We start from the raw sequence: 12,557 nt of genomic DNA on the forward strand, positions 1-12,557 counted from the left end.
TTGGGTGAGGGCATTCATCCATGTTGCTAGCAGGCCTCTTTTAATTCCCTTATCTTGTGCTTATCCTGTTTATACGCTTCTATACTGTGAGGCCTGGAGCTCCTCAATGACCAAAGATTAAACTATTAGCTTTCCAAAACTTCACATTTGATGGGATAAAGGGAGGCCCCTAGGCGTACAATTCTAAGATAAAAATGACTTTTCCTCAGAACTCTGAAGGCACTAAGCCTTTTTATTTTTTTCCCCCTGCTACTGGGGAGGGAACCTAGGGGCATTTACCTCCGAGCTACACCCTTAATCCAATTTTTTAGTCTTTTTATTGTTATTTTATTTATTTACTTATTTTGGTGGTACTGGGGTTCCTGAAAACCCTTCTATCTCTGGGCTACACTCCCAGACCTATTTTATACTTTTTTTTTTTTTAATTTGCAAACAGGATCACTTAAGCCAGCGCGGCTGGCTTCAAACCTGTGCGATACTCCTTGTCTCCGCCTCCCAAGCGCAGGGATTACAAGTGTCTTTTTATTTTTCAAACAGGGTCTCACTGAGTTGCAAAAGGCCTCGCTACGTAGCTGAGGCTGTACATGATCCGCGATCCTCTGTTTTAGCCTCCCAAATGCTAGGATTATAAGCATGCACCACCATGCCCAGCTTTTTTATTCTTTATTTTTGAAACAGGATCTCACTGAGTTGCAAAGGTCTTCACTAAGCACCTGAGGCTCGCTGTGAACTCAGATCCGCCTGTCTCAGCCTCCTAAATGCTGGGATTATAAATTTGCACCACTAAACCCAGTTACCACAGCCCGTGTGTGTGTGTGTGTGTGTGTGTGTGTGTGTGTGTGTGTGTGTGTGTATTACTGAGGATGGAACCCAGGGGCATTCTACCTCTGAGATATATCTTCAGCACTATTTTTTATTCTTTATTTTGAAACAGGGTCTCACTGAGTTACAGAGGGCCTCACTAAGTAGCTGAGGCTGTCTGGGAACCGTGATCTTCCTGTCTCAGCCTCCCATATGCTGGGATTACAAGCTTACACCACCACACCTGGCATCCACAGGTCTTTTTTATTTTTTACTTTGAGACAGGGTCTCCTAAATTGCTGAGTCTGGCCTTGAACCTCTCTCTTGTCTCTAGGTAGAGACAAGACTAATGGGATTACAGGTGTGGACCATCACACCTGGACTTGTTTTAGGCTTTTTTTTTTAGTAGTAGTACTGGAGATTAAACTCAAGGGCATTCTACCTATAAATTATATCCCAGTCCTCTTTTACTGTTTATTTTGAAACAAAGTCTTGCTGAATTCTGACAGTCTCATCTAGAAGTTGAACTCCAGGCCGGGCGTGGTGGTTCACACTTGTAATCCCAGCATTCGGGAGGCGGAGACCAGAGGATCGCGGTTCCGAACAGCCTCAGCTACTTAGTGAGACTCTTGCAATTCAGCGAGACCCTGTTTCAAAAAATAAAAAAAAGGCTAAAAAAATAGGGCTGAGGGTGGAGCTCAGAGGTAGAATGCCCCTGGGTTCCATCCCTGGTACAAAAAAAAAAAAAAATAGAACGTGAAGTCCTCTTGTCTTAGCCTCCCAAGTGCTGGGATTACAGGTTCAAACCCAGTGGGGCTTGAACACACATTTTCTGAACAAACATTTCCTGTCCTCTCTTTATTTTTTTATTTTATTTTGTCATTATCATTTTTTTTCACAGTAGTGGGGATGGAACGCAGGGGCATTTTACTTTTGAGCTATACCCCAACCCAGTTTTTTATTCTTTATTTTGAAACAGGGTCTCACTACACTGCTGAGGGTCTCACTAAGTAGCTGAGACTGGCTGCGAACCTGGGATCCTCCAGTCTCGGCCTCCCAAGTGCTGGGATTACAAGCAAGCCTTGTTTGGATGTGACTGGTCACCCAAGTGTTGCTGTGCTAAAAATTCCTGACCCCAGTGTAATATATTGAGAGGTGGTGGAACCTAGAAGAGGTAATTAGGTCCCTGGGGATGCCATCCTTGAAGGAATTAATGCCCATTTCAAGGGAGTGGATTAGTTTCTGAGAGATCAGGTTGTTATAAAACAAATTCAGCTCTCTAGGCTTCCTCTCTTGCTTCCTTTCTTACCATGTGACATCATTTCATACATATTCCCACTAAGTGGTTCAGTCACTATGTTAGGAAATAGCCAGAAAGCCTTCACCAGATGGGTCTGCCTGATCTTGGATTTTTGGCCCGCAAAATTGTGAGCTTAATAGGCTGGGTGTGGTAGCACCCACTTGTAATCCCAGTACTTGGGAGGCTGAGACAGGAGAATCACAGGTTCATAGCCACCCTCAGCTACAGTAGTGAGGCCATCAGCAACTTAGTGAGATCTTTATTCAAAATAAAGAATAAAAGCGCCGGGCGTGGTGGCGCACGCTTGTAATCCCCGCTCTTGGGAGCCGGAGACAGGAGGATGGCATAGGTTCAAAGCCAGCCGCGCTGGCCTAAGAGACCCTGTTTCCAAATAAAAAAAATATAAAATAAAAAAAATGTGGTGGTCTGGGAGTGTAGCCCAGAGGTAGAAGGGCTTTCAGGAACCCCAGTACCACCAAAGATAAAATAAAGAATAAAATATAGAGCTGGGAGTATAGCTAAGAAGTAGAATTTCAACCAGACATGGTGGCGCACGCTTGTAATCCCCGTGCTTGGGAGGCTGAGACAGGAGGATCGCACAGGTTCAAAGCCAGCCTCAGCTACTTAGTGAGGCTCTCAGCAACTCAGTGAGACCCTGTTTCCAAATAAAATATAAAATAGATCTGGGTAGAAAGCCCCTGGGTTCCACCCCCAGGACCACCAAAAATACAAAAAAAAAGTAGAATGCCCCTGGGTTCAATCACTACTACTGCAAATCATCATCATCATCGTTATCATCATCATCATAATATAAAAAATAAAGAGGGGACAGGAAGTGTTTGTTCAGAAAATGTATGTTCAGGCCGGGCGTGGTGGCAGATGCTTGTAATCCCCGCACTTGGGAGGCTGAGACAGGAGGATCGCGCAGGTTCGAAGCCAGCCTCAGCTACTTAGTGAGGCTCTCAGCAACTCAGTGAGACCCTGTTTCCACGCCCAGCTTTTAGTTTTATTTTGAAACACGGTCTCCCTAGGTTGATGAGAGACTCATTACTGTGTGTGTGGGGGGGGCACTGGGGATTGAACCCAGACTAAACCCACATCCCAATTTTCTTATTTAAAACAGGGTCTCAAGCCGGGCATGGTGGCGCACGCTTGTAATCCCCGCGCTTGGGAGGCTGAGACAGGAGGATCGCATGGGTTCGAATCCAGCCTCAGCTACATAGTGAGGCTCTCAGCAACTTAGTGAGACCCTGTTTCAAAATAAAGAATAAAGCCGGGTATGGTGGCGCACACTTGTAATTTCTGTGCTTGGGAGGCTGAGACAGGAGGATCACACAGGTTCCAAGCCAGCCTCAGCTACTTAGGCTCTCAGCAACTTAGTGAGGCCCTGTTTCCAAATAAAATATAAAAAAGGTATGGGAGTATAGCTTGGAGGTAGAAAGCCTCTGGGTTCCACCCCCAGTACCACCAAAAAATTAAAAATAAATAAATAAAACAGGGTCTCACACTAAGTTGTGGAGGGGGCCTCCCTAAATTGTCAAGGCTGGCTTTGAACCTGCGATCCTCCTGTCTCAGCCTTCCTTCCAAGTACTGCGATTGCAAGCCTATGCCACCATGCCCTGCTGACTCATTACTCTTTTTTTTTTTTCTTTGCAGTACTTGGGATGGAACCCAGGGCATTCTACTTCTGAGCTACATGCCCAGCCCTATTTTTTATTCTTTATTTTGAAACAGGGTCTCACTGAGTTGCAAAGGGCCTCACTAAATAGCTGAGGCTGTCTGCGAACTGTGATCTTCCTGTCTCAGCCTCCCAAATGCTGGGATTACAGGTGAGCACCACCACGCCTGGCTGACTCATTATTTTTTGCGGCTGTCTTCAAACCTGTGATCCCCCTGTCTCAGCCATCCAAGTCCTGGGATTACTGGCATGCATGACCACATCTGGCTTTAATCATATCATTTAAAAATTTCTCAACCTTTCGGAAGTAACAATTGAAGTTAGGAATCCTCCATTCTGTCCCTCTGTATGCCTGACAGTGTCCACAATTCTGCACTATCTACATAATACTGCAGCCTTTTCATTTTCTGTGGAATGACTGTGAATAAGGCTCAAGGTCAGGACATTAGAGAGACCCACCACAACACTGCACCATCAAACCACTGAGCAACACGTCCCTGCCCTGCTCTCCCAGCCCTGGTGGGGAAGCCTACTGCGCACTGTGAAACTTGGCAGGCTGAAGGGAAATCCAGTGACTGATACTTAACATCCAGGAATCTTCAGAGGCTAAAGATGACATCTGGTTTTGGATGGTGATTTTTGTTTTTCTTTCTTGCTTCTTTATTTAGGGCTTAGAACTCTAAAAGTTCACGACACAATGGAAGATACAGAACAGAAACGCGTTTGTCTGGAATTCTGTCCTTTAGCATGGGTGATGCCACACCTTAGTTGCTAAAGACACTGCTCCTGGGAAACGTTGACAACTCCCCATCCCACATGCAGCGACAGCCTGTCAGGTTAAGCAATGCACTACTTCACACCAGAGCCCTGAATTTTAACGAGTTAACGAGTTACAACTAACTTATGTAGGTCAGCAAGGTGCAAAGAGAAAGGAACCACTCCTTTCTGTAGAACTCCGTGGGTGTAATTAAAGTCCTGTGTGCATAAACACATCAACACCAAGGTCTGTTTGGACAAATCTAAGCTAAATTACTGAAACGGTTTGTGGTACTACTGAGTGTTACACTCAGGCGCACTCTGCTACTGAGCTACATGCCCAGCCCTTTTTTATTTGCACTTTTTTTTTTTTAACTCTGAAACAAGGTCTCACTAAGTGGCCAAGGCTGGCCCCAAACTTGGGATCCTTCTGCCTCAGCTTCCAGAGTCACTGGGATTACAGGCATGTGTATAGCACCAGGCACTATTGCAATTTATGTGTGATCTTTGTTTTGTTTTGTTGTTGGTACTGGGAATTAAACTCAGAGGCATTCTACCTTTGAGCTCCTTCCAGCCCTTTCCTTTTTTTTTTTTTTCGGTACTGAGGATTGAAACTGGGTGCATTGTACCTCTGAGCTACACCCCCAGGGTTGTTTTTTAGTCTTTTTTTTGTGTGTGTGGGTCTGGGGATGAAACCCAGGGGTATTTGACCTCTGAGCTATACCCCGTACTGTTTTTTTTTTTTTTTAATTATTATTCTTTATTTTGAAACAGGGTCTCACAGAGTGTCTCACTAAGTAGCTGAGGCTGTCCACGACCGTGATCCTCCGGTCTCATCCTCACAAATGCTGGGATTGCAAAGGTGCGCCACCACGCCCGGCTTGTTTTTTAGTCTTTTTATATTTATTTATTTATTTATTTATTTATTTATTTATTTATTTATGTTTGTGTGTGTGTGTGTGTGTGTGTGTGTGTGTGTTACCAGGAATGAAACCCAGGGGCTTTCTACCTCTGGTCTATACTCCCAGACCTATTTTATATTCTATTTTATATTTTATCTGGAAACAGGGTCTCACTGAGTTGCTGAGAGCCTCACTAAGTAGTTGAGGCTGGCTTCAAACCTGTGTAATCCTCCTGTCTCAGCCTCTCAAGTGCTGGGATTACAAGAGAGCCCCACCACACCCAGTGTTTATTTATTTATATTTATTTATTTACTTTTTGGTAGTACTGGGGATGGAACCCGTCTACCTCCAGGCTACACTCCCAAACCCATTTTTATTTGGAAACAGGGTCTCAAGCCAGTGTGGCTGGCTTCGAACCTGCATGATCCTCCTATCTCTGCCTCCCAAGCGCGGGGATTACAAGTGTGTGCCACCATGCCCAGCTGTTTTTTATTTTTGAAACAGAGTCTCACTGAGTTGCAAAGGGCCTCGCTAAATAGCTGAGGCTGTCTGAGAACCATGGTCCTTAAGTCTCAGTCTCCCAAATGCTGGGATTATAAGCATGCACCACCATGCCTGAGTTCAATTTTTTTTTAATGTGGGGTGTGTACTGGAGTTTGAACCCAGAGGCATTCTACCTCTGAGTTACACCTTCACCTGTATTATTATTATTATTATTATTATTATTATTATTATTATTTTCAGTACTGGGGATAAAACCCGGGACATTCTACTTCTGAGCTATACCTCCAGCCCTATTTGTGTGTGTGTGTGTGTGTGTGTGTGTGTGTGTGTGTGTGTGGTACAGGGAATGGAACCCATGGGCATTCTACCTTCAAGCTATACCCCCAGCCCTATTTTTTTATTTATTTATTTTTTTTTTTGGTGTTTACCTCCGGGTTACACTCCCAGACCTATTTTATATTTTTATTTGGAAACAGGGTCTCTTAAGCCAGAGAGGCTGGCTTCAAACCTGTAGGATCCTCCTGTCTCCACCTCCCAAGCGCTGGGATTACAAGCGTGCGCCACCATGCCTGGCTTTATTCTTTCTTTCTTTCTTTCTTTTTTTTTGGTGGTACTGGAGGTGGAACCCAGAGGCTTTCTACCTCTGGGTTATACTCCCAGACCTATTTTATGTTTTATTTAGAAACAGGGTCTCACTAAGTTGCTAAGAGCCTCACTAAATAGCTGAGGCTGGCTTTGAACCTGTACGATCCTCCTGTCTCAGCCTCCCAAGTGCGGGGATTACAAGTGTGCGCCACCACGCCCGGCTTATTCTTTATTTTTAAATAGGGTCTCAGTGAGTTGTAAAGAGCCTCACTAAGTAGCTGAGGCTGTCTGTGAACCACAATCCTCCTATCTCAGCCTCCCAAATGTAGCTCTATTTTTTATTATCCTTTTCTTTCTCTTTTGCAGTACTGGGAATGGAACCCAGGAGTACTCTACCTCTGAGCTATACCCCCAGCCCTACTTATTTTTATTCTTTATTTTGAAACAGGGTCTCACTGAGTTGCAGAGGGCCTCATTAAGTAGCTGAGGTTGGCCAAAAACTGCAGTCTTCCTGTCTCAGCCTCCCAAATGTTGGGATTACAAGCGTGGGCCACCATACCTATCTCGTATATTTTTTTATGCAGGGTCTTATTAACTTGTGGAGGGCCTCACTAAATTGCTGAGGCTGTTTCTGTGCTTGGGTAATCTCATTAACATAATGTTCTCCAGATCTTTCCATCTTCCTACCAATGACATGATTTTGTTCTAATTATTGCCGAGTAGAATTCCATTGTGTGTATTTGCCATAATTTTTAATCCATTCATCTGTTGATGGAGACCTAGGTTGGTTCCATATTTTGGCTATTGTGAATTGTGCTGCAATGAACATGGGTATGCATATGTTACTGTAGTTCTCTAATTTCAACCCCTTTGGAAAGATACCCAGGAGTGGTATAGTGTAGCTGGATTGTATGGTGGATCCATTTCCAGTTTTCTAAGGAATCTCTACACTGATCTCCATAGTGGCTGAACTAGTTTGCACTCCCACCAACAGTGTAAAGAGTTCCTATTTCCCCACATCCTCACCAGCATTTGTTGTTATTTTCTTTATGCTTGCCACTCTAATTGGGGTTAGACGGAATCTCAGTGTACTTTTGATTTGCATCTCCCAGATTGCTAATGATGTTGAATATTTTTTTTCATGTATCTATTCACCATCTGTATCTCTTTTTTTGTGAAGTGTCTAATCAGTTCAGTTGCCCATTTCTTAATTGGGTTGTTTTGCTAGTGTGAAGTCCATTTGTTTTCCCTAATATGCTTAAACTAGAGAGTGTTAGGGATACCAGAGGGACTCCAGATAATGGAGGGGAAACCTCAGCACAGCCAGGAAGGAAGGGTAGTAGAGGAAGAAGGCTGAGGTTCCTTAATGGAAAAGCTACATGCAACTATGTGTATACATGTGAATATAACATTGTTAACCTGGACACTCAGTATTGGGAGGGAGGGAAATTGGGAAGGGGGGAGGACACCAAGTACTGTGTGAATATATGCCATTGTCAACATGATCCATATTACAATGTGAGACTATAATTCACCAATTAAAGAGTAATTTCATAAAATAAAAATGATGAAATTAAAACAAATAGAGCCGGGCGTGGTGGCGCATGCTTGTAATCCCTGCGCTTGGGAGGCTGAGACAGGAGGATAGTGCGGGTTCGAAGCCAGCCTCAGCTACTTAGTGAGGCTCTCAGCAACTTAGTAAGACCCTGTTTCCAAATAAAATATAAAAAAGGTCTGGGAGTATAGCCTGGAGGTAGAAAGCCTCTGGGTTCCACCCCCAGTACCACCAAAAAAAAAAAAAAAAAATTAAAACAAATAAATAAGTGGCTGAAGCTGTCCTTGAACCTGTGATTCTTCTGTCTCAGCCTCCCAAGTACTGGGATTACAGGCATGTGCCACAACACCCAGCTAAAATTGAGGTACTACAGCTTGCTGTTGTAGTTTGGCTTTTATTATTTTTTTTCCAGTGCCCTGAATATAGGAGGAGGCCACCATACATTGACTGAGCCTATCCCAGGCCCTAAATATTCACCATTATGTGCCTTGGTGTTTTGTTTATTGTGGTAGGACTGAACCCAGGAGCATTCAACCTCTGATCTATAGGCCCTGCCCTATTTTTTATTCTTTTTTTTTTTTCTTTTTTTGGTGGTACTGGGGTTCCTGGAAACCCGCCTACCTCCAGGCTACACTCCCAGACCTATTTTTTCATATATATTTTTATTTGGAAACAGGGTCTCTTAAGCCAGCGCGGCTGGCTTCGAACCTCCCCGTTCCTCCAGTCTCCGCCTCCCAAGCATGTGGATTACAAGCATGTGCCAGCACGTTCAGCGTTTATTCTTTATTTTGAAACAGAATCTAAGTTGCAGAGAGCTTCATTAAGTAGCCGAGGCTGTCCACGAACCGCGATCCTCCAGTCTTAGCCTCCCGAATACTGGGCTTACAAGCGTGCGCCACCACGCCCGGCTCCCAGCCCTATTTTTTATACTTTATTTTGAAACAGAGTCTCACTGAGTTGCAAAGGGCCTGAGTAGCTGAGGCTGATTTAGAACCTGTGGGATCCTCCTGTCTCAGCCTCCCTAATGCTGGAATTACAATCGTGCGCCACCACACCCAGCTCCCATACTGGCAGACTATGTTTCTGGCTGGTGAAGTCAGTCACTGTGTTGTGAACAGACATAGGCAGAGATCCGTGTGGTAAGGAACAGAAGCCCTCGGTCCAACAATCATATCAGCTCAGAAGCAGATACTTGTTCCAGTTAATCCTGAAATGAGACTACAGGCTGGGCATGGTGACACATTTGTAATCCCAGCATTTGGGAGGCTGAGACAGGAGGATCATGGTTTGCAGGCAACCTAAGCTACTTAGTGAAGCCCTTTGCAACTCAGTGAGACCCTGTTTCAAAATAAAGAATAAAATATAGGGCTGGGAGTGTAGCTAGGAGGTAGAAGGCTCCTGGGCTCCATCCTCAGTACCGAAAAAAAAAAAAAAAAGTGATTGTGTACCAACTTATGCCAATTTTTTTTTGTGTTGTGGTACTGGGGGTGGAACCCAGGGACTTTCTACCTCCAGGCTATACTCCCCGACCTGTTTTATATTTTATTTAAAAACAGGGTCTCACTAAGTTGCTGAGAGCCTCACTAAATAGCTGAGGCTGGTTTTGAACCTGTGCGATCCTCTTGTCTCAGCCTCCCAAGCACGGGGATAACAAGTGTGCGTCACCACTCCCAGCACTTATGCCAATTTTTTTGTGGTACTGGGGATTAAAACCAGGAGCACTATACCTCAGGGCTACACCCTCAGACTGATTTTTTATTTTATTTTTAAATTAATTAATTAATTAATTAATATATTGCTGTACTGGGGATAGGACCTGGGGCATTCTACCTCTGTGTCATACCCACAGCTCTATTTTTTTTTTTTTTTTTTTGCAGTACTAGAAATGGAGCCCAGGGGGGCATTCTACCTCCGAGCTACATCCCTAGTTTTATATTTTTAGCCTTTTTATTTTTTAAAATTTGTGTGTGGGGGGGGTACTGGGGTTCCTGGAAGCCCTTCTATCTCCGGGCTACACTCCCAGACCTATTTTTACATTTTTATTTGGAAACAGGGTCTCCTAAGCCAGCGCGCGCGGCTGGCTTCAAACCTGCGCGATCCTCTTGTCTCTGCCTGCCAAGCGCGGGGATTACAAGTGTGCGCCACCACGCCCGGCTATTTTTTAAATTTTTAATTAATTAATTACTTTATTTATTTTTTGCGGGTCTGGGGATGGAACCCAGAGGCATTTGACCTCCAAGCTACACCCCCTGCCCATTTTTTTCTTTGTTTTGAAACAGGGTCTCACTGAGTTGCAGAGGGCCTCACTAAGTAGCTGGGGCTGTCCGCAAACCACGATCATCCAGTCTCAGCCTCCCAAATGCTGGGATTACAAGTGTGTCCCACCACACCCAGCTTATTTTTTATTCTTTATTTTGAAACATGGTCTCACTAACATACCGCACATTGGCCTCAAACCTGTGCTCTTCCTATCTCTGCCTCCCATGTTATAAGCACGTGTCATCACATTGGGCTGGGCTTCTGTTTTGTAAGTAATTCTCTGACTTCTCGATGTTAAATCAATTGAAATGTCAAAGTGAAGCCAAAGAGACTAATTAGAAAACTATTGCAATAGTCCAGTTTTAGTACTTGAACTACGGAGGTGGTAGGAGTGAAGATAGGAATAAGAGAATGATTTCTTGAATAATGATGGATCGGATATAGGGGAATGGGAACAGAGCCTGATCAAGGATGCACTGGGGTTTGAGCAACTGCAACTTAAAGAGATGACTATCGTGTCAGGGGTGAACCATGAAGAGGCGAGAGGGAGGGAGGGAGGCAAGAGGTCCACCAGGGAGTCTGAGATGGGGATGGATGGGCTCCATGCTCAGTACCACAAAAAATAAAAAATAAAAAGACTAAGAAATAGAACCGGGGTGTACCTCGGAGGTAGAATGCCCCTGGGTTCCATTCCCAGTACCACAAAATAAATAGACAAACACACACACACACACACACACACACACACATAAGCTGGGCGTGGTGGCACACACTTGTAATCCCCATGATTGGGAGGCTGAGACAGGAGAATCGCACAGGTTCAAAGCCAGCCTCAGCTACTTAGTGAGATCCTGTTTCAAAATAAAATATAAAATAGGTCTGGGAGTATAGCCCGGAGATAGAAAGCCTTTGGGTTCGAACACCCCTGGTACCACCAAATATAAATATATAAATAAATAAATATATATAATATATATAATATATATATATATTATATATATATAATTTTTTTTTCGGGTCTGGGGATGGAACTTAGGGGCATTCGACCTCCAAGCTACATCCCCTGACCTATTTTTTTTATTCTTTATGTTGAAACAGGTTCTCACTAAGTTGCAGAGGGCCTCACTAAGTAGCTGAGGCTATCCGCGAACTGCAAGCCTCTGGTCTCAGCCTCCCAAATTGCTGGGATTACAAGCGTGTGCCACCACGCCTGGCTTCCTTTTTTTTAATTCTTTTTTTTTTTTTTTTTTTTTTTGGGTGGTACTGGGGATGGAATCCAGGGGCCTTCTACCTCTGGGCTACACTCCCAGACCTATTTTATATTTTATTTGGAAACAGGGTCTCTTAAGTCAGCAAGGCTGGCTTCGAACCTGTGCGATCCTCCTGTCTCAGCCTCCCAAGTGCTGGGATTACAAACGTGCGCCACCACGCCTGGCTTAATGTCTGTCTCTCTCTCTCTCTCTCTCTCTCTCTCTCTCACACACACACACACACACACACACACACACACACACACACACACACGATGGCCAAGCGCACGCACGGCACAGCAGCACTGGGGAAAATACTCAGATGTAGAAGGAAAACCACAGAAGAGGGGTAGCACAAGAGCCTGGAGAATTGTTTCAGGAAGGAAGGTTTAGGACTGGGGGTGTAGCTCTGTGGTACAGGGCTTGCCTAGCATGTGTGAGGCTCTAGATTCCATTCCCAGAATAGAGAGAGAGAGAGAGAAAAAGGTATAGCTAACTATCGCAAGCAGCTGAGAGATTGAATATACTAGAGAGGCTGAGGCTGAGGCAGTGGATTCCAAGTTTAAGGCCAGCCTGGACAACTTAGTGAGACCCTGGCTCAAAATAAAAAAACAAAAAGGGATAGGGCATAGCTCAGTGTTAGAGCACTCTTGGACTCAGTTCCCAGTACCATAATAAACCTTTAAAATAAAATTTTATGGAAGGACCTGGAGAACATTATGTTAAGTGAGATTAGCCAGTCACAGAAAGTGAAGGGTCATATGTTTTCTCTAATGTGTGCAAGCTGGGGAGTAATGGGGAGACCAGAGGAACTCCAGATAATGAAGGAGAAACCTCAGCGGAGCTAGAGAAGTGGTCTAGGGGAAGAGGAGGGGAAAGAGTGAGGGCCATTGAAGGGATTACTACCATGGGCTATGTATACATATGTGAAAATACCAATGTCAACCTCAGTACTCTGTTTAGAGAA

Source organism: Muscardinus avellanarius, assembly GCF_963383645.1.
Source record: "Muscardinus avellanarius genome assembly, chromosome: 8".
NCBI classification, from domain to species: Eukaryota; Metazoa; Chordata; class Mammalia; order Rodentia; family Gliridae; genus Muscardinus; species Muscardinus avellanarius.